At 35.7% G+C, this 22,962-nt stretch overlaps 1 protein-coding gene across 5 annotated transcripts in view; it reads right to left on the bottom strand.

Moving 5' to 3' along the window:
* LOC130086901 (carcinoembryonic antigen-related cell adhesion molecule 1-like) overlaps nucleotides 1–22,962 on the bottom strand; it is a 344,428-nt gene that overhangs the window by 253,302 nt on the left and 68,164 nt on the right. The window lies entirely within an intron of this gene.

Below are 22,962 nucleotides of genomic sequence, written 5' to 3' on the forward strand. Positions count from 1 at the left end.
ATTTTTGCACATTTTTCATTACAATAAACGTAAAATTCTGTAACTTTTTTAAATTCACTTTTTAAAACTTTTTTCACTAAGTGTAAATAGATGTTTCTCTTGAAAAAAGTCTGTGCTCTAAACTAAAGCATTCAAGAATTACGACAGTTGGTCTATGCTAAAAAAAGTGAACAAAATGGATTATAAATACAGCGTAAATATAATTTAGTACAATGAAATCGCTGCTGTTCCCCTAAAAATACAAAATATTAAATAAAAAACATTTTCGAACTGAAATGTACATTAATTTCATTTGAAAAAACAAACAAATTTCAGTCATTTTTGACCGACAGGCGAAGAGCACTAATGCATATTACCATACGACAAGTACCTTTTAGGTTCAGATGGTACAAATGTGTAGCTTTGACGCAGTGGCGGCTGGTGAATAATTTTATAGGTGGGAATGTATCAAACAATTTCAGAACAGGAAAAGTTAAAGAGCATCTGCTTGACCTTGACTTATGGTTATTCATAAAAACAGCTATAATGAGTTAATTTACCAGTTTCAATGACATTTTGGATACCTCCATGACCGATTTAAATAAGACAGAGGACAACTTATGTACATAAAACATTAGTAAACTACTTAACATTAGTAAACATGAACTAAGAACGAACAATACTTCTACAGCATGTATTAATGTTATTTCAACATTAATGCAGTGAAGTAACATGAACAAACAATGAACAACTGGATTTTTATTAACTAATATTAAGAAAGATTAATACTGTAACAAATGTATTGCTCATTGTTAGTTCCTGTTAGTTAATACATTATCAAATGTTGACAAATGAGACCTTATTAAAGTGTTACCAAAAAAATCAATGTGATGAAAAAATCTGCATGTTGGTCTGTGTCCAGGGGCCTCATTTATAAAACTGTGCGTAGAATCCTTACTAAAAGTGTACGTGCGCCCGAAAGCCAAAAATGTCGTACGCAAAAAAAAAATTCAGACTTATAAAACCGTGCCAGATCCTGCGCAGAATTCACTTTATAAATCCCAGTCAGCGGAACATTGTGCGCACATGCGTCTCCTCCCCGAAATAACCATATATGGAGATTATAACGCCTAGTTTTACTATGCATATCCTCATCTGCATATCATTTGCATATGATTATTCATCCACATGAAAACATGTTTAACGGTACAAGACATTAGGAAAATATGAAATACGGATGTGCCGTCACATTAGATTAATAAAAATCACTTAGTAGCCCATCCTTCCCTTGTTTTTTAACCCTTGTGTTCTGTTCGATTTCTGTGTACACCCCTTATGGACCGGGTCAAATTGACCCTAATTGGATTCAATGCAATTCCTCAAAAATCACACTATGAAAAACAACAAAGATTTAGATACAAACTGTAAACTTTTAATATCAACATTTGTCAAACATTACAAAAACATTATATCTGAAAATATGATTAATGAAAATGTTTTTAAAACATTTTTTAAAACAGTTTTGTTTTGACAAAATTGGAAAATAAACAGTATACTGATTTTTTTTGCATATATTTTTTTTTTCTTTAAATGCTTTGAACATCGTAACTGAACAAAAAAATTGCTGTATAATGAAAATTTTTCATTTTCCTAAGTTAACTTTCCCTAGTTTCCTAAGACCTATTTTCCTAGTTTCATTATTCACTCACTGGGAAAGTGAGAAACCAAACATAACAAAAACATACATCAAATAAATGTTTTTTATTTATTTTTTGGCTCTGTGAAGCTGCCTTTGAAAATCCTACACAAAAGTTTTGGTTAAAAGCTAGGTATATAGATATTTTGAATATTGAAATGAGAGCTTATTTTACTATCTGTGTCTGACAAAGATTTTCATCTGTAATTTGCAAATAATTCTGAACACTGTAATTTTAGCTTTTTCAAGTGTGTTTGGTTAGGGTTAGAGCACTTTTAGATGCAATTGCACGTTAGAACTGGAGTTGAAGTGCCCTGACATACAGAAAATAAATGTTTTTATTTTGTGTCTGTACAGTTGCTTTTGAATGGCTGTCTATGAGGGTCAAATTGACCCGCGAACATCACGAACGTAACAGTAATTTTGTTTGTATATGTCAAAACACATCAGCATGTTGAAACTTTGCATGCATGTTCATCATGATAAATGAGAAAAAGTCACAAAATATCAAGAAAAAAAACAAAGGTTAACCAGTATTTCCAACAACTTGAAAATCGAAACGGGTCAAATTGACCCGCAACATAACACAAGGGTTAAATAAATAAAATAAAATAGTGCAAAATGCATTTCAGAGAAAGTTTTTCTCAATCTTTTCTCAGTATTTTAATTGATTTATATTTCTAATGGAAACAGATAGACCTTGTTGTACATTATTTGCACGAAACCATTTTCTCAGACAATCTGCTATCATGATAAGCAATTATCTCTGTAGTTAACACATTAAAACACAGACAGCATGCCAGAGGAAAAGTGTTCAAAAGCATTACATCCACAACAAATATTTATATTTATTGAATATAAAAATGTTGTAACTTCTCAGTAATGATTTCATGTTACTGACCGTAATTCAGAACACAATTCCAAGAGGGTGGCTCTTGGGAATCGAAATCGAGTAGTATGAAGCTGCAGACTCGGAGACCTGCATCTACAGTCCCCCTGCACCCAGAGTCCCGCATTCTCAGACCCCTCGTTTTTCGAGACAGCGCCTCCTATCAAATTGTATCGAAGAACATGTGAGGAACTTAAGCCAAAACGTGAGTATAGGCTATCTTCAATTTTATTTAGCGAATCGTAGTAGCCTAGTCGTTTGATTTATTTTTTAATAAAACTAATTTAGCTCATCGATACAACATATGAATAGTCCATTTAATATTTGTAAAGATAGTTTGTAACAAGATTTGAGCCGTTAATGTATGTTTTTTCGCCCTCTTGCCCCCGGAAATATTTTGATAGCTAACGTTAGCCTTTAACCTTGGACTTTTTGTAGATATGTTATAAATGCTGCAGTGATTTTCACTGCCCATTTTGTGCCCCCATATATTTCAAACCCACAAAGTTGTCCAAAGTTCAAAAACATCTCAAGGGACACTTCAACAGAGCAGTGCAACATGAAGGTAACATTTGCAAACATCTTTTTTCTTTTTTTTTCTTTCTTTTTGAAACATCATAAGACATGTGCTATCGGGCCTATACTGTTGTAGGCTATTCCAGGGTGCACCATACATCGATGGAGTCGCCCCTGCCGAACCCAGCAACATATCATTTTATGATTATGCAAAGCGACTTATAAATTCGTTTTTTTATGCAATTGAAGACGAAAAGTAAAGTCACAAACACAGTTTTTTCTTCCTTTTTTCTTTACAGCAAGATGATGTTTAGGTGATCATTAAATAAAGTACAAAATTGTTTATTATTGGTGTTTTGTCTATTCTGATTTGTTTTGCTTCGCATTCAAAATATCAAAAAACAGATTTTGTAATGTTAGCATGGTAATGTTAATTAGACCATTATAGGTTGAACTGAAAGAAAAATTGGAATTTGAATTAAAAAAATATTTAAAAAAACATTGTAGCAATATAATATCACATACTATTTTTCAGAAGATAGTTCAGAAGATCTGTAATTGTATCCCTTCCATCGCAATGAGTTTTTTTTTTGGCACATGCATTAAGCAGGGAACGCAAATATTTATTGGATCATTTATTTGGAGACCGTAATATTGCATCCTATTGTTTTTAATTGCATTTGGATAAGCGTGCGCTGTAGCCTACTCTGTGTGCGGGTGTTATACGATCTTTCGAACAGCAGGAGGCGCTGTGTTCGAAAAACGAGGGGTCTGAGAATGCGGGACTCTCGGTGGGGGACTGTAGATGCAGGCTCCGAGTCTGCAGCTTCATAATATTGTCGAAATCGGCTCATGAGCCAATCATCATCATGATCAAGGAAATCTTCACGGTCTCTGAAAACACGCTCCCTCCGTAGAGCGTCATTAGCAAGGTCTTCTAACAGCGCTAGAGCATCCATTATGATGATATGTTATATATGCACATACCTTTTTATAGCCCATTCATTACAAAAAAATAGTATTTGCACCTGGTTAAGAATGCTGATAATGATAATTCAGGTTGATGCAATTTGATTTATTGGGCGATGTAATATAGGATAATTTAGACGTTTTTCATTTTAAATAGTTATTGCTATTTGGGCCAGTTGGTGTCACCAAAACACATACTCTTCTAAAAGAGTGCGTACGCACGGTCAAGAGCATCCTTACGGTGCGCACTTATTTACGCCAAGTTTATTTTTTATAAATCCCGATATGTGCGTAGAAAAATGCCCATTTTGTGCGTACCCAACGTTTATACATCAGGCCCCAGCTCTTTTACCTAATTAGTTTTTCTGCCAGTTCTCTTCTCAAACGGACATTGAAGTATTGATTTTACAGAGTTAAGTTTGATGACTGTGCGGCCCTTAAGCACCCTTGTTAGATTATATTAAAGGATGCTGATTTGCTAAATGTTATGTCATATCTTGAATACGTTTATATCTTGAATCATCAATTGGCTAAATTGGCTTCTACAAAGTCCTCATTGAGCTCCTGGGAGCTCAACCCACAGCCGAACTTGAGATGTGCAGACAGGCAGAAGGGACATATGGGGGAACCATATATTTCCCACAGATGATTTTCCACTAGGGCTGCAACTAACGATTATTTTGATAATCGATTAATCGGACGATTATTTTTTTGATTAATCGATTAATCGGATAAAAAATTCAATTACATTTTTTGTTTATTATGACTAAATAAAACCCGGTTACACTTTATTTTAAGGTGTCCTTGTTACAGTGTAATTATATATTTAAGTACAGAGTAATATTAAGTAACTACTTACTTATGTACTTACTATAGGAATAGGGTAGGATTAGGTTAAGGGTTAGTTGCATGTAATTATGCATAATTTACTGTTATTACTACAGTAAGTACATGTAACATATGTAACAAGGACACCGTAAAATAAAGTGTTACCTAAAACCCTAAATTAGGATATTTATGTGTAAAAGTGTACTTTAAAAAGTGCAAAAGCCACACATTGAGTTTTACAAATATCAATATTTGCATTGTTTTTAATGATAATTGCTGGTGTCAAGTTGACAACCATGATTATTGTAAAAAAAAAAAAAAAACATTTATCCAACATATTGTTTTAACACAATTTTTGTTAAAACAAATTTACAGACATGTTGTTCAGATGTGAAGATATAAACTAAAAACATCTCAAATATATAATTCATTTATTTTTATTTAAAATTAATTGAATTATAAGGATAATTTGTAAAAAAAAAAATATATATATAGAAAGACTGAAAACAAGCGTGTAAACAGAGCCGCAGTAGATCGCGTTTGAAAAACAATTAAAACTTAATAGTAGACAAATGCTATATAAAGAGAACGTAATGGAGGTACGCTGCAAGCTAACAGGCTTGATTAAAAAGACAGGAAAAATGATGCATTAGTGCACAAACATTCGCTGAAAACCACTGAGTAGGCCTACAGTGACTAAAAAACAATAATTTACTGCTACTGTTATTAACTGCCTTTATATTTAGTGCTTCGCTTTGTAAAGACCATTTTAATTTAATATTTCTGCGGTAGCACTATTTTAATCCATCACTTATGTTGCGAGTGAACTGATTGCACAACCTGATGCTCGAGACGCAAAATACAGACATCCCAAGTCTCCCGGAAGTTCTGGAAGTCACCCGCATATTGATAGCGGCTCGCAAATTAGTTCAAACTCCCGGGATTTGAGCGCGCAAGCAAGAGCGGGCATGCGAGACAGAAGAGACTGTGCTCCAAACCGTGTAGCGCGAGCGCGTGGCAGAGCAACTAAGGGAGAGAGACCTTGCGTGTGTGCCTCATGAAGCGCGTGTAAGACAGAGAGCATCCTGATTGGCCTGTTTCAACCAATCACCAGTAAACGCTCCCCGTGACGTAAGCAGACCAACTAATCGATAATGACATTCGTTGACAACGATTTTCATAATCGATTATTATCGATTAGTTGTTGCTGCCCTATTTTCCACCATATCACATCATATAAATATTTATGGTGTTTGTATGGTTCTGGGAGGGCGGCACCCTAGCGCCATCTTTCGGCCAGCCGCCACACATCATCCCTTAGGAAAAATAACCATGGTGTTACACAAGTAAAACTGTAGGTTTTTTATTTATTAATTATCATTATTATTACCATGGCTTTACTACAAATATCATGGTTAAAATATGGTTACTGCAGTGGTAACCTTGGTAAATTTGTGGTTACTGCAGTTTTACTGCAAATAGTTGAACTGTATATATGGCTCATTTTAGCCAGTGACAGCTGTTGTAGGATATTCTAGATACAATGATTGTACTTTTTTTCTGACAGTGTAGTATAATTTATTAATAACAATTAGCCTACATAACATAGCATGATCCATTTTTACTTTTAAAGTTTAAGAAGTTCAATAATAAAAAAAATCGTATAAACTAATTATAAGAAACGTTACATGTGCACTTTACAATTGTTTATTGTGAAACAAGTCATGAGTCCCCAGAGTAGTCTTTATGAGGGAGCTTGTGTTAAAAATGATTTATGACCCTAAATATGATTTTTATGACAGGTTATGATTTATGATTTTGAATATGATTATGAAATATTTATGACAGGATGTGTAGTAGGGAGGGGGGTTTTACGACCACCAGATGGTATGTGAACTTTTGACCCCGACCATGTGTTTCCGGAGTTTATGGCTATGTGTTTGTGTTTGTGTGTGTGTTTATGACGGGGCAATTTGCTTGGTGTGACTGAGGAATGTTTTCAGGGAAAGTTTTTATTATATCAGGATAATGTTCACAGAACGCCGAAATTATGAACATGAAGAGGTCTGACACGAATTTTCAGCCGGCACTGCATCATCCATATTGTCTGCTGGGGAGAATGAAACAAAATGAGTTTAAAGAAATAGCATTGATGACAAATAAAAGCTTATAAATTAAAACTTCATTATATATTTTAAAGCAAAGTTTTAAAACAACTCTTGAAATTAATGAGGAGGTATTTATGCGTCTATCTGGTTAGTCACAGACTCTTAAACCTTTCTGATCAGATGAAATGTCACAAAAATGAGTTTAAAGAAATAGCATTGTGCTTGAATAAAGCACATAAATAGTGATTAATTTTACTAAACATTTAAAGTAAGTTTTTTTAACATGTGCTGAACTTAATTAGATATCCTTTATGCGTCTGAATATTGTTGCGGGTTCTTAAGTCTTTCTGAGCAGATGAAATATCACAAACAGTTTTAAGAAATGAAAAGCACTGTGCTCGAATAAAACACATGAATAGTTATTAAATGAAGTAAGATGTTGAATTGACTATAAGCATTTTAATCAAATACACCCCAATATACTGTCTTAAATAAAACAGTGAATAACAGTTCATTATTTGAAACAATATGTCGAATTGACTATAAGCATTTTAATCTATACATCAGTGGTATAGGGTCTTACGCAGATCAATAAATAAGATGTTAAATTATCATGTATTTTAATCTAATACAACACAATATAATACATCACAATATGCTGTTTTACACCAATAAATAAAATAGTGAATAATAGTTGATATTATATGAAATAAAGTTAAATTATCAAGTATTTTAATCTAATACACCACAAAATACTGGCTTACACAGATCAATAATAGTGATGAATAATAGTTATATAATATTAGTTATATAATAGTAATGAATTCTAGTTCACATTATTATGGTTATATAATATATAATACGAGGTTAAATTATCCACAATGTATGGTTTTACAAAGTTAAATAAAACATAAAATAGTTTGTACTATTTGAAATAAGATGCTAATTATCAGGTATATAAACATTTTAATATAATACGCACAATATACTTTCTTATACACCGATAAATAAAATAGTGAATAATAGTTGATATTATATGAAATAAGATTCTAAATTATTACGTATTTTATTCTAATACACCACAAAATACTGCCTTACATAGATAAATAAAAACAAAAAATAGCGAATAATAGTTGATATATTATATTAAATAAGTTGTTAAATTACCAAGTATACACATTTTAATCTAATACAGGTTCCTAGGTTCCAATATTCTATTGCATCTTCACTTCACTGACCACTATGTTGTCTGTTGTCTGCAATATACTGACTTACATATTTATATAATAAAACATATAAATTAGTGAAACATATTATTTTAAACAAACTGTTAAATTACCACGTATACAAACTTGAATCTAATACACACGAAATACGACCTTACACAGATAAATAAAACATATAATATAGTGAATAAGAGTTAATTTTATTTGAAATAACATATTAAATTATAAAGTATAAGCATTTTAATCTAATGCACAACAATATACTGCCTTACACAGATAAATAAATATATAAAACAGTGTTTATACGAAATAAGATGACATTTTATTAAGTATTTAAAACTAGTTTTAAACGTGTTGAAGTGTACCTACCATTGGTGAAATTAGGAGGTCTTTTTGGCTCTGGTTAAAATCACAGATCCTTGAATTTCTGAGGTGTTTGCTCTCCGTTTGCTAAATTGAAAATGAAGATCGCTTCCATCATGTCCGGGGCAAGGGTCCGCCCCTTCCTCTCTGTGTAGCTGCTATCTTATGCTAGGTAATAGCATTAGCAGTTTGTTTCAGAAAACATCAAGCAATTAAAAGATAGTGCGGCCACATGGTGTTTTACAATCAAAGACCACAACTGTCTCCAACCATAAAATCTTCTGATCTGAAGCATTCCTGTCTGGCGGGGAGACCCCAAAATGGGGCCATTTTGACACTTCACAGCCTGTAAGATCAATATAATTAGATGTTTATACCGGCGTCTTGTAAATGGTCGCAAAGTTACATATTGTATAGCCTACTCTTATCCATTGATTGTGATGATAAGATAAATTGTCCTTATTTCCTGGGGAGTTGTCCCCATCCTGTTTTTCTTGACACCTCAATGACTCCTTTTGAAGAGCAGGTTTATTTTTCTAACATTTAAACTTACACATTAGAACACCCTCTGACTTTATGAATACACATAAATGACATCTTAATGATTTTTTTATATTTTTATGCATTTATTTAAAGTATGCATGCAGGCATACCATTCTGACACTAGTGATACCTTACTTCTTTGATAATATTAAAGGTTTTATGAAATATTATTTCTAATTTTTCAGCACATGTAGTCAGAGTCTCAGAAAATAATATTAGTGCAACAAATAAGGAGATTATGTTTTATTTATTTTGATCAGGTTTGTTAAAAGTATGCCTGAATGATGTTAGTTAATCTGCACTGATGATGCATTCCTTTAAATCTTAACTTTGAGAACATCAGAATTAAATGGATGTAAAATTATTATCATGTCACATGTGACATTAACATGACAGAAAAGACAGTAACACCAATGACACAACGAATCACCAATGCCACACATAAGACCATAATTAGATGAGACTAAATTGTTACATTTGGTATACAATCTAAATGAATAGCTTTGAATAAAGTTTCTTTAAATGGGGATTTTACTTAACAGTATCTGCTCAAAAACTTTACAATTTTAATGCAAAACTGTGCTTTGGCGTCTTAGATCTAATTTATACAAAGATATGTAAGCAGTATTTTGTCCATCGACACACAACAGCAAGCAGTATTCCTGTTACCGTAACCGTTTAGCCTTTTCCACTATCAAAACATTTCAAATGGATGCATTCGACAATATACGGCTTATTACGGTAATTTCAGGCTTTCCGCCAGCAAATGACGCCAGTTTTCTGGCAGAGCGGGGTCGCGGAAGGATTTGAATGTTGAACAGAGAGATACGGAGCGCAACAGGACAGGGTGTTTTGGACAGCGTAAATAATAAAAGAAAGAACGAACAAAAACATAGTGATTCAAGCGGTAGACAACAGGTGAGGTGTTTGGGATGATTTTTTATGAAACTTGGGAGGTGGATGGCCGAATACTCTTTCAAGTATCTTAGCATGCGGTGTATGTAAAGTTATGTGTGTAGGCTATTTGTATATGAGTGCGTCGCGTATGAAAAAAGTATCCTAAATGAAAACTATGCAACTCCATGTCACGCACAAAAATACTTGTATATGTGCATTATAGTTCATTTTAAACTTAAACGTGTTAGTTTTATTTATTTATTACGATTTTTCTCAATAAAATCAGTAATTTATTCAAGTTTCTATCATTCAACTCCATGTCACACACACACAAAAATACTTGTATATGTGCATTATAGTTAATTTTTCAACTTAAACGTGTTATTTTTATTTATTACGATTTTTTCTCAATAAAATCAGTAATTTATTCAAGTTTCTATCATTTGTCTATTTAAATTAAACAATTTTATACATTTACAAACACACCGCACACACACACACACACACACACACACACACACACACACACACACACACACACACACACACACACACACACACACACACACACACACACACACACACACACACACACACACACACACACAGAGAGAGACTAATGGCCAATAACTGTAATTTATTGAAAGTCATCTTTTTCTGAAAAGATAATTCCTAGCACTTGAAGATAGCACATTGGTTTATAATTTTACAGTCAAAACAAAATATGTGAAAATCACCCATTTTAGTTCTTCAAGTTCTAAAGGGGTATGTTGTATCTTTTAGAAATTTGCACACATTTTCAGAGACAAGATGTGTACTTTCACAAAGCCATTGGTTCTTTTGAACAAGAGCATTATGATACCAAATACGTCTGACACAATGTTTTGAGAAAAGCAGTGTTTAAAATACAGATGATTTTTCTTTTGACAAACATACATTTTAAATGATATCCCGTGGTGTTTAACATCAAGAAGTATTTTAATGCAAAGACAAATTAATTAAAAACAATACAAATAGTTTAAGTCGACATAAAACGATAATAAACAAAACACTTCCAGATCCTTCCATAGATGTAGTAAACATTTACAATATGTAAATAGATTCTGACAGATTTGTTAAGAGCGCCTGTACCACTTTATTGTAATGCAATCACATTTGAGGACTAACGTTGCCCGTCCCTTGCAAAGGCTATGGATAGAATTCAAGCATAATCTTTATGCAACAATCACGCGTGCTCAATTTACTACAACAGTGTGTGCGGGGTATAAGAATAGAGGGTTGAAAAGCTCATTTTATAATAAACACGCAAAAGTGTGCAAATGGCGGTTTTATTACACCGATAGATTTAGTCATCTTGTTCAGACAGCAGATGATACTGTTTCACATTATGTATGTTGGACTGTATGTGTTTTAGGTGAAGACTTTTCTTAAAGAGCTGTCAACATTCTGCGTTTTATAGGAATAAATGACAATTAATTTAAGTAATTGTCTTTCTGTTTGAGAATATTTGACTAAGCTGATACTTTGTTTAGGTCAACTTTCCTTCTATCTATGATGTGGAACATCACACACAGTATTAACACAAAAAGTAAGTGCATGCTGTTTTACACTTAAACTATACGGTAGAGTCACATCTGACTATTGCCCTGAGAGATGCATATTCATTAAAGCATGAGGTTGCAAAACAAAGTTCCACACTTCGGTGAAACCTGCAGATAAAATTGCACAAAAGCAAATTCTAGAGTTTCTAAAACAAAAAAGTCAAAACATAAAAAAATTAAAAAAATAAAAAAGTAAATACAACATGAGCCATTTAAAACAAATACAGGAACCCATTCTTCCGATTTACTGAAAAAGTTTGTAACCATGATTCTATGTTATTTTCCCCCACTAGCGGATGACGCTGTATACATCTTGTTTCTTTGTACAGTTTTTGACAAAGACTACTCTTTGAGCAGTGTCAAGCATGTTCATATAGTAATTAATGAACAAATACAGCATAAGAAAATTACAAAATTTAAACTGATATTATTTTAGGTCTGTCTACGAAGAGGTCACAAGACACATAATAGGCCCAACATCAAAAGTGAGGCTTGATGTTTTTCTGTAACATACTGTATATACAACTGTTACACTTAAAACAAACCTATCGATTAGCTATACACATTATGAGTCAAGGTGTCACAGACACACAATTTGTCATGTTTGTCTTCACAAATCGGGGCTTTCTTTAAGAAAAACAGTTTGTGTCCATCATCAGTGAATACCAAATTTGTTTAATATAGCTCAATCTCACAAATAAATATTTACATTTGTAAAAATTAAGATATGTTTCTTTGATTTTGTTCTCATTTTTCTAAAACAGTCTGTTTGAAACTTTTACCACGGTATCATTCTTAACAGCAGTATTCTTATTGTAATGCCGGGGTGTGATTGTAATGCTTGTGTGGTGTTTTCTTTACACTTGCCCCATGGATATCTGTTTCCTATGTCATGTTAGTGAACTCCAGATCTTCTAGCCTTTTATTCATATTCGACAGTATTCACATGAATTTGCGTGATTTAATAACTACGAACGCAGGGTATTATATCCATATCTGTGTTACACAACATCTTTTCAACAATAGACAAGCTGTTTAAGCATCGGTAAGTGTCAACATGTATCGAAAATACCATTGTGTTACAGCAAAACCACTACTGGTAGAATGATATTGTAACGTATAGAGTTTTTGCATCTGTTCTCGTCGCAGAGTCTCTTGCTATATGATCCAATTTTCAAAGAATCTTACAGACGTAATAATTATGGTTATTCAGAATTTAAACTACTTTTTAAAAGTCGACGTTTAGGGTTATATACAATCGGTACATTGTGTTTTAATTTCACTATAGAGTATAATAAACGCTACAGGGACTGAACTTTAGCATTTTAATCTTTGGTTAAAGTTAACTTAAAGTCTGCACAAAAAGAAATTGCATCCTAACTATCCTTTCTAAATGCACGCTACGAATCTATTGAGAACAATTCACCCTGCATATGTTTGACCTTGTAATGTTTAATCAAAATTTTGTTGGAAAATCTAAAATATATGGTGGATTTACTTAACTTTTTATGTCAACAGGTTCTACGTAACTGGGTTATGTCGCATTTATTAACATTGTTTATTCAGTTCAGTAAACTTAAGTTTCTTACATAAGATTAATGCAATGCCATTTAGTGGAAGCAGGTTAACATTCTTAATTTTGTCCAAAACTATTAAGTTCGATTATCCTAAAATTAATATCAAAACAAATAATCCATTTGTTTATTGATTCGGTTATTTAGTGATTGTGTTCAACAATTTTATAACCTTTACAAATATTATCTAATAAGATAACCTTTTACAAAATCTTTCCGCAGTAAAGACTCTTATTGTTAGGCAATTGCTAGAAGATGGTTTTGTTACATCCAAGGCATGCCCAAAGTAGTTGTTTTTATTATTATTAAAACCACTTTAATTATTGTTGGCACGTCCTCACCACAGTCTACACTCTACCACAATTGTAATCTCCAAAAACACTAACATATCAGAAACTCTTTTAAATATAAACATTAACAAGTAGCCAATTTTTTATCTTGATGAAAAAACACCCATAAATAACGTTTTATTTCAAAATGTACACCCCTATCCAGCATGATGGGAAGGGGAAAATCCTGGTCCTAGTTTTCTATATTACTATTTTAACTCAACTAAACTAATTTATGTAATCTCAAATGGCTTAAGTAAAAAGGTTGAAAAGAATCGTGTTGGATTAACGTAAGTAAACTGAACAATTTAACAGTCTACTGTCTACAGTCTACTTAACTGAAACATGAAAATATTGAGTTAAGTCAAACGCAACTGTTTCAAGTCAGATTAACGCAATGTATTGTGTTTGAATGAGAAAGCTAATACAACGGTGTTAAATGAAAAATATTTTCGACTGAATTCTCTCTGGTGACATGCAGGACATAGTTATTTATGGCTTCCTGAAGACAACCCCCGTACACAACAGGGGACGAGGGCGGACCCCGATCGCAGTCCTGATAAACTCTACACAGAGCTCAGCCTCAGTTATCGCACGCAAGCCGGTTTCTCCTAACTGTTGTGTGTGGTGGTAACGATTCCGCTGCTAAACCCGGTTTCGACGCTACAGACGGTCGCTTCAGCGCCGTTGGATTCAAAATCGTAAAAAACGTGGACTGCTGTGCTACTACAACATCTCAGCGATCAGGAGTTGAATGAACATTCGGTTGTTTCATGGACTAACAATGCGTGCTTTGACATTCCTGTTTGTCTGAACCTGCCTCAAACTACGCTTCTTCGACTAATAACACTCTGGAGGATCTGACCCATAAACACAAACTTCAGAGCGTTAAACCAAAAGGCCTGGACTATTGTGTTGCAAGGACTCACTCCGCAGATTCCAGGACTTTCATCGTCAAATAGTGTCCTATTCGAAAATCTAGAAACTTCTGAAATGGCGACGCAAAAGCTGACAGAGAACGACTGCCTGTCGAGTTCTGGCGATGGGGGGCACAAGTATCATCCGGCGTGTGAGTGTGCCACGGGCAATGCGTGTCGTTTAAGAGCTACGATAGACTCTATGTTTAAAGATTATTTTAGAGGCCAGATGGTTGACTTGATGCACAGGATCGTCGATACTGCGTGTGATGTGAATAACAATTGTGTGCAGGATACCAAACGTGTAACAAATCTCAAAAATGAAATGGATGTCATAAGAGGGTTGGTTGGATCATGGACAGATGTGACGCCCATGTTTTTTAACACCATAGAGCCGACCGGTGTAATCCTCAGAAAAGTTCTGGATGTGGTACGTGCATCTAGTAATGAATTCGGAGTCGACAAATTAATCTGTATGTCTACATTTGTAACAGATCTCTGTGTGTCACTGGTGTCAAAAAATGCACAAACTGACGTTGATGAAATAGTTCAAAGTCTGGTCAGCTATACCCTAGACCAAGACATGGTAGCATGCCGCGACTTCCTATTCTGGCTCGATCACCTGTAAATGGAGTTATTGTTTTACTTTATGTCAGGGGTAGGCAACAGGCGGCCCGCGGGCCAAAACTGGCCCGCCAGCAATATTTTCTGGCCCGCCGGATTATTTTGGAAGTCCGTTTTTTTTTTTACTATAACGGTTTACAAATAGAACGAATGTGTATCATTCGTTCAATCGTTTTTTTCTTCAAATTAAAACCAAAAATAAAAAAATGAAAAACAACTTGTTTTTGAGATTTGAGATTCTGAAAACGAGATCTAAATTTTTAAAGCAGTGAACACAGAGTGTATTTTAAGCGGTTGCTGAATAGAACCTTGTGGTAGCGGGACGGAAAAAAACAGTCCCGCGCAGACCTCCTTAAACCTTAGGTGTGTAGCCTATGTGTGTCCCGAATAAATAATAATTTAAAAAAGGAATAAAGTTCAAAGGTTGGACTGTAAGCGAATGAGGCATGATTGCTATTCACACCTTTATTAAAATGGCTGTAATCTGTTACCACAATAGTACTTGATCTGTTTAAAATGATTTCATTGATATATATGGCATGCTTACTAAGGTGTTAAATTAAAAAGCAAAATTAAAATTTGACTAATCCAGTAATTAATTTTTTCTATTTTTGATCTGAGCACACAATCAGAAAATCAGAAAACCTGTCATTATTCGTTTTTTCATTTTATTTCAGGAAATAAATAATGGAAAAACAAGTCGTTTTTATTTTATTTTTTTATTTGGTTTTAATTTGAAAAAAATACTGTGAAACGAATGAAAAATGAACGAATGATGAACGAATGATACACGGACACATCATATTCCACGATTATAGGCCTACTGCGGGCGCAAACAGACAAAGAAACACCAGAACAACCATTTTTTTTTGCAATTTTTAATGTCGTCTTTTAAATCTGAAATAAAGACAATGTTGCTTGACAAAAGATTGGATAGCCTATACTAGGCTAATTCAAAAGAGGGGGTAATTATTGGACGAATAATGTGTGGCAACAGCAGCTTAACAGTAGCACATATTTCGAACATTCATGAACAGAAACAAAACTATTCGGCCTAAAAAAAACGGAACATGGATTATCCAGGTCTATCCACCTGAAACGACATGAAGAATAATATTTCAGAACAATTATAGTGACATTTCAAAATGCAATCTGACAATTAAATATAATTTGCTATCGATAGAGTTAGGCTACTCACTTAATGTGAAAACTGGCATCCTTGCCTGGCATTCGTCACAATGCTTCGGATGTCTGGTGTTACAGTTGTCACTGAAATCCGCAGGCAGTTCTCGAGGTTTTTGTGCGTCAGTCGATTCCTCTCATACGTCTTTATTGCATTCATTGATGAGAAGGCAGACTCGCATGTATAGGTGGAAGGGAACATTGTCAACACATAAAACGCAAGGTTCTTGATTGTGCTGTACTCCTCTGAGCATGCCACCCAAAAGGCACTCAGGGACTCTGCAGATCTGAATGCATCTTTGATCAGAGAGGTTGTTTGGAAATCAATTAACTCCAACTCAAATTTAGCCTCATCCAAGGAAGGGACGATTGTTTTGACCAGGGTGGAGAGTTCTCCGCTAGATCGGGTTGTGAGAGGGTCACGCACAAAAGCAATTACTTCATTCGGGACGGAGAAGTCCTCCAACCTAGAAGAAAAGTTGGCTCGGAGTTGCTTGATGAAGTCTACCATCAGTCCCGTCACTCGTCTTGCCTGTGTTTTTAGAGTACTAAAATGTAGGAGCCTGCCAGTTGATATGTCGGACTCTAACAACCCCAGCTTGACGGTGAATGCTTGGAGCTTTTCAACCATGTCCATGATGGTTTTGTCTTTTCCCTGTAGCTGCATGTTAAGATTGTTTAAATGGCCAAATATGTCAGCTAAAAATGCAACATTGGACATGAACTTCTCGTCCTCCAGAAAGGCATTTTAAACTCATTTTGTTTCATTCTCCCCAGCAGACAATATGGATGATGCAGTGCCGGCTGAAAATTCGTGTCAGACCTCTTCATGTTCATAATTTCGGCGTTCTGTGAACATTATCCTGATATAATAAAAACTTTCCCTGAAAACATTCCTCAGTCACACCAAGCAAATTGCCCCGTCATAAACACACACACAAACACAAACACATAGCCATAAACTCCGGAAACACATGGTCGGGGTCAAAAGTTCACATACCATCTGGTGGTCGTAAAACCCCCCTCCCTACTACACATCCTGTCATAAATATTTCATAATCATATTCAAAATCATAAATCATAACCTGTCATAAAAATCATATTTAGGGTCATAAATCATTTTTGACACAAGCTCCCTCATAAAGACTACTCCCCAGTGCTTCTCTGTCATCTGACAAGGATTGTTCAAGGCTCCCGAAAGCATCGTAGTCCTAAACAGATCACAAAATCTAGTGTTTGAAATGGTTTCTTATGACGGCCTTATGCTTATGAAGTTTTTGAAGAACGCAGCCCTGTTTAGGGGAGTCAGCAGTGAACGTTCTCTGTGAATGACTGGGAATGTGTTTTAGATTTTGCGTAATGATCTGATGAGCAAAATAAATACTTCTATACTACGTAATTATTAGCTAACACTTTTTTATATAGGCTATACTTCAAATCGTATTTCAGACATTAAATTCCAAACAATTAAATCACTTGGAAAAAAAAATATCAATATTTTATGTGAGGTAGTGGGCTTTTTCGGAACACATGATGCTTCGAAACCTTTAAGAATCTTTTGTTCAACGCGTTAATCAAACGCGTGTTTTGCTTAGCAATCATTGAAGCAAACAAAAGCTTTGAAAGTTGATAAACATTATACCGATAATATAATCTTATTAGATGATTAGGCTAGTTAATTGTATTTAATAGATGTTACTGCTAATAATATATTTGCAATGAGTTTGTAAAGGGTGTGCATGTTTGAATAGAGTGAGTGTTCCTTTGTGTTGTGCACTGAGCTAGAGTCATAGCGTGGTTCAATTGTTATATCGTTGTCAGTGGCCACGGCGTTTCAACGCCAGCTTTATGTGTTTGCTTTTCGCGCGCTCCAGTAAATAACGCGTTTAATAATGTGAACATTTTGGGTTTTGGCGATCGGGTCCACTGCCATAGGCTGGTTACATCTTATTCTGTAACCGTAGGCGCTGTTTTCACACGGTAACATTACCAAAGCCAACAGCTGTCACAGAAAACACCGAAGCTAACAGCTGTCACAGAAAACACCGAAGCTAACAGCTGTCACAGAAAACACCGAAGCTAACAGCTGTCACAGAAAACACCGAAGCTAACAGCTGTCACAGAAAACACAGAGAGAGAGAGAGAGAGAGAGAGAGAGAGAGAGAGAGAGAGAGAGAGAGAGAGAGAGAGAGAGAGAGAGAGAGAGAGATTGTATCAAGTTCTTACCATTGTCAAGTAAAATCAAGATCACCCAGAGCGAATTAAAGAGAAGCTTCATTTGCAGCGCGTTTTGATTCTGATCGTAAAATCATTCTGTTCTTCTGCATTAAATGCGACGCAGTGGAATTAACATGGGAGCCTCCATAATAGAAGTAGAGTGTAACGTAGCCTACTAGTGAAATCACAATTTGAGCAGATGACAGTGATACAGTGGAGTGAGTGTGTGTGACCAAGACGGGCTTTGGGTAGACCTTCTTTCTTCTTCTTCTTTTACGGTTTATGGCAGATTGCCACCATGACTTTTAAAGGTGCATACCGCCACCCAGTGTTGGGGAGTAGTTAACTACAAGTAGCGACGCTACTAACTTAACTACATTTTTCAGTAGCTTGGCAGTAGCTCAGTTGCTTTTTAAACAGTGTAGCTTTTCCAGTAGCTAACTACTTTTTGCAGCAAGTAGCGGTGTAGCAAAGCCCGTCTACGGAAAGCCTGGCCACTCCCTATTAAGTCCCATTGTACCGAATTTTGGTTGTAGTTCCACCAGAATTCCACTGGGGGCGATCGTCCGAGTGCAAAATGAATGGGAGTCAATGGGGCTAGACGGCTAAATTTGTCTCTTTTACCCGATTGTCATTGAGAAATCTCAGATTTGCATGTAGGTTCTGCAAGTTCAACATGGGTTATAGGTCGAAAGTTGAATGAACGAGTGCTTATGTCCTTTCGATTTCTTACAGGTTGAGTTGTTGTTGCCCATAACACGCTAGCATTTTGCTAATGGACGCTGATTGGTCAGTGAAGGACTGATTACGACCAGAGACACCGCTTGATGGCATCGTGGCATCCGAAGCGGGACCAATGTTAAGGCCATAGGCGGTGTAGCCATGGTCAGATCTGCCATTTTTCCTAAACTGCTGGTTTTGCATTCTTTTAATTCAGAGACTCTGACAAAAGTAAAGGGCATGGGACTTGATTGAATTACTGACTCTGATTCACTTCACGGGCGTGTGCCACGAATGGTTAAACAAAGAAATGCATTGCTTATCACATATGACACAGACATGTGACCAAAGGGCCCATCTTGGAATCAGAATCACGTGGAAGAACCCCTCCGAAGGTGACAAGACGAACATTGTCCATTCAGATAAGCGCACACACGTGGAATCCCCCTTGGGGTTTTTCGCTTACACACACAGAAGAGAATTGTAAGATTAGACAACTGGCCATTGTAGAAGTTGCTTAAACTCATCAAATTCGAAGCACACACGCTCACACGGGACTGGTCGCGAGTTCACCGCGTGACCAACGCTGGTTGAATTTCTGAACACCCATTTACACACACGGAACACTCGGAACACATGGGATCAAAAAAATCCCCTTTTGTAAATGTATAATGTTTTGTGGTTGTGTTTTCATGATTCCCTGGTGACAAAAAACTGGTATAACCGTAAGCTTTTATGATATGTGATTAATTTAACATCCGTTTTAATCACGAAAATCATGTATCTGCATTTCACTAAGCCCTAGGAATGCCGAATTTGGTATGGTTGTAATCAGAATAATCAAAGAAGATTGAATCATCAACCCAGAATGTAATATGATGCATGCTTTTATTAATACTAGTTTAGAAGTGTATTTCGAACAAGTTTTATCCCCTATGCACATGATCCGGGAGGGCGTGAATCACAAGGTCTGCCGACCCGCCCTCCTGCAAAACGGTTGGATCAAACACTGAGAAAGGCGTGTCCCTCGCCCCTTCAAAATAGACCGCCACCTTACCTCTGTGCAGTTTCCTACGCCAGAGAGAGATTCCTAAACTTTCCTGCCAAACTCCAGCCGGAGTTTTCCTTCTTCGTCGTTTTTCTACTTTGTTTTAAATCTAAGTTGCTTTCTTTCGATCTACCTCAGTTGATAGTTCGGTTTCATTCAAGAACGAAACAAGTTTAAGATTAATCGCCTCTCGTACGGGCCGCAGCTGAAGCAATCGCAAACATCTGCCTCCTACCGGAAGACGTGCCAGACAACTCCAACCACGCTGCCTTTGTAACACAACTCAACACAAAGGGACCGTGTTTAAATCAAGTAACGTACAAATCTCAATTAAGTGCTGCTTAAAGTTGTCTAGATTAATGTTGGAATCCTTTGGGTCTCTGTTGAACTGTTTTGAATTGTTCTGTCATTCTCTCTCTCTCTCATACACTCACACACTCATTCTCTCTCTCTCTTTCTCTCTCTCTCTCTCTCTTTCTCTCTCTCTCTCTCTCTTTCTCTCTCTCTCTCTCTCTCTCTCTCTCTCTCTCTCTCTCTCTCTCTCTCTCTCTCTCTCTCCTCTCTCTCTCTCTCTCTCTCTCTCTCTCTCTCTCTCTCTCTCTCTCTCTCTCTCTCTCTCTCTCTCTCTCTCTCTCTCTCTCTCTCTCTCTCTCTCTCTCTCTCTCTCTCTCTCTCACTCTAACTGTGTCTTTTTAAATACGTCATATTGCAATCCTGTATTAATTGTTTGTTTTGATATGCATATTATTTACTCCTGTGTGATTTTTAGTAGTCTATATAACCCTTAGTATTGTGTTATTAAATTCCATAATCCTCTGAATCGAATCTGTCTCATTGTCCCATGATTGAAGTCTCTGTAATATGTCAAAGGTCTGTAAAGTTACCAAAGCTCTACCTCGGTTAACTATTTTAAACATCTGAAAGTGCTGTATACGAGCAGATACTTCCGTGTGGCCAGCGGAAAGTATTCACTCGGTATACAGGCAGGTAATCTTGTGATATAAGGAAGTTTTCATCTCCGGTTCGCAGGACGAAACGAAATGCATGACAAACTAATTTGGAATCACATGTAAATTTACTCTGAAAATTAATCTGACATAACTGACCTATATATCAATAATTACTACGATCAATCGTGTTAATTGTTCATATATGGTAATGTTTAGTCCATTCCCTATTTGGGATAATTTAATTTATGTATGCGATTACATATCCATTATCTAATGAATAATATTCCCCATTTGAGTTAAATAATTTCCCCAAACAACTCATTGTGGCTACATATTTTATGGTGGTTTAGAATGCTGGCATTTACAAACTTCACGGTGGGATCAATATTCAGATTCATGTTCATGTGTGTTTTGGGAATTTAATATTGTGTACGCGCGTTTGCATTGTGTAATTAAGTCGACTCGAAAACTGAGCAAAAGCCTTTCAGTAACACACCAGCATCTGGCTGAAAAGAAGCCTGAGGGCATCTTTTTAGCTCGACTGGATGTGAAAGGAAAACTGCAGTCAAAGACAGTGTTGCACGGCCCAGGTTAGAGAAAAGGAAACTCTTTGTTTTCTCTTTGCCTGGCTGTGACACTAACACTGTCCGAAGCCCTGTTTTGAACGAAGAAAAACTTCAAAAACAGGCACATTACCGGTATATATGGTTTAACTGTTGGGACGAGAATCTCCCATGCAGTAAAAGATCTTTAAATTCGTTAGCAACGAATAACTTCGGGTTTTCAAAAAAATCTTGATCTGCGATCTGCAAAAGGTATAGCCTACTAGGAAATGTTCGTATGCTTGTTCCGTGTCTAAAAAGACATCTGAGATCCGCCGTGATCTGCGAAAAGTATATTTGTAAAATGTGTGTATACTTGGTTCGTGTTTAAATCTGTGCGCATGAAAACTTCTGTGTTCCTTATCCAGGTTCACAAGCGCTATCAGTTTCAAAGTACCACACTTGTGAGTTTGGGCCGCGTGAGCGCGACACTGCCACCGCGTGGCAATAGCAGGGAAAGACCTGCTACCCATCTGCTTCCCATACTCGCTGTTCCTCCTCGTGTATTTCCTCCAAATTCACCGCGATTATTGTCGAATAAGCTGCCTGAATACATATTTGCATTTACAGCTTGCTAGTTCGTAAAACAATCCTCCTGTTTTGGACTGAGACATTTTATTTTAAGTTCAATTCACAGAAGTGAATTAGAGTTTAAGCTATAGAATTCCTCAGTTCAAATCACTGACAGTTAATTTGGAGGCAGACACCCTAGCGGTGGCACCCCTCCAGGTCAGCTATCATCCTTCTGCTCAATTAATTTCTGCTCTACCCTGTTTCTATTTCTACCGGTCTCGATGACTTTGTTCTGTTTGTTTATTTTTATAATCGCTACTAATAACTGTAGTGAGGTGGTGATTTATTATCAGAAGCCATTCTGATTCCTTTACAAAACTTTTGCTCCTCCCCCAATATATCTGGATTTAATTTTGATTGGAACAATATTTTATTTTAAATTTTTTTGATAAAATTAATTTAATTTTTTTTTATTATTATTAATTTTCACTATAAATTTTTCTCAGTTCAGTCAGTTGACAGCCCCCTGAAAAGCAGGACGCCATCTAGTGGCAGACAACCTTCTCAAGTCAGCTATCAGCCTTCCACTGAACTTTGTATGAAATCATTTTCATTCATGTTTTTCGGATGAGTATTTTATAATCATTGCTAACAACAACAGGGTTGTTGTG

This window comes from Rhinichthys klamathensis, unplaced genomic scaffold, assembly GCF_029890125.1.
Source record: "Rhinichthys klamathensis goyatoka isolate OS25496 unplaced genomic scaffold, OSU_Roscu_1.1 h1tg000103l_1, whole genome shotgun sequence".
Taxonomy (NCBI): domain Eukaryota; kingdom Metazoa; phylum Chordata; class Actinopteri; order Cypriniformes; family Leuciscidae; genus Rhinichthys; species Rhinichthys klamathensis.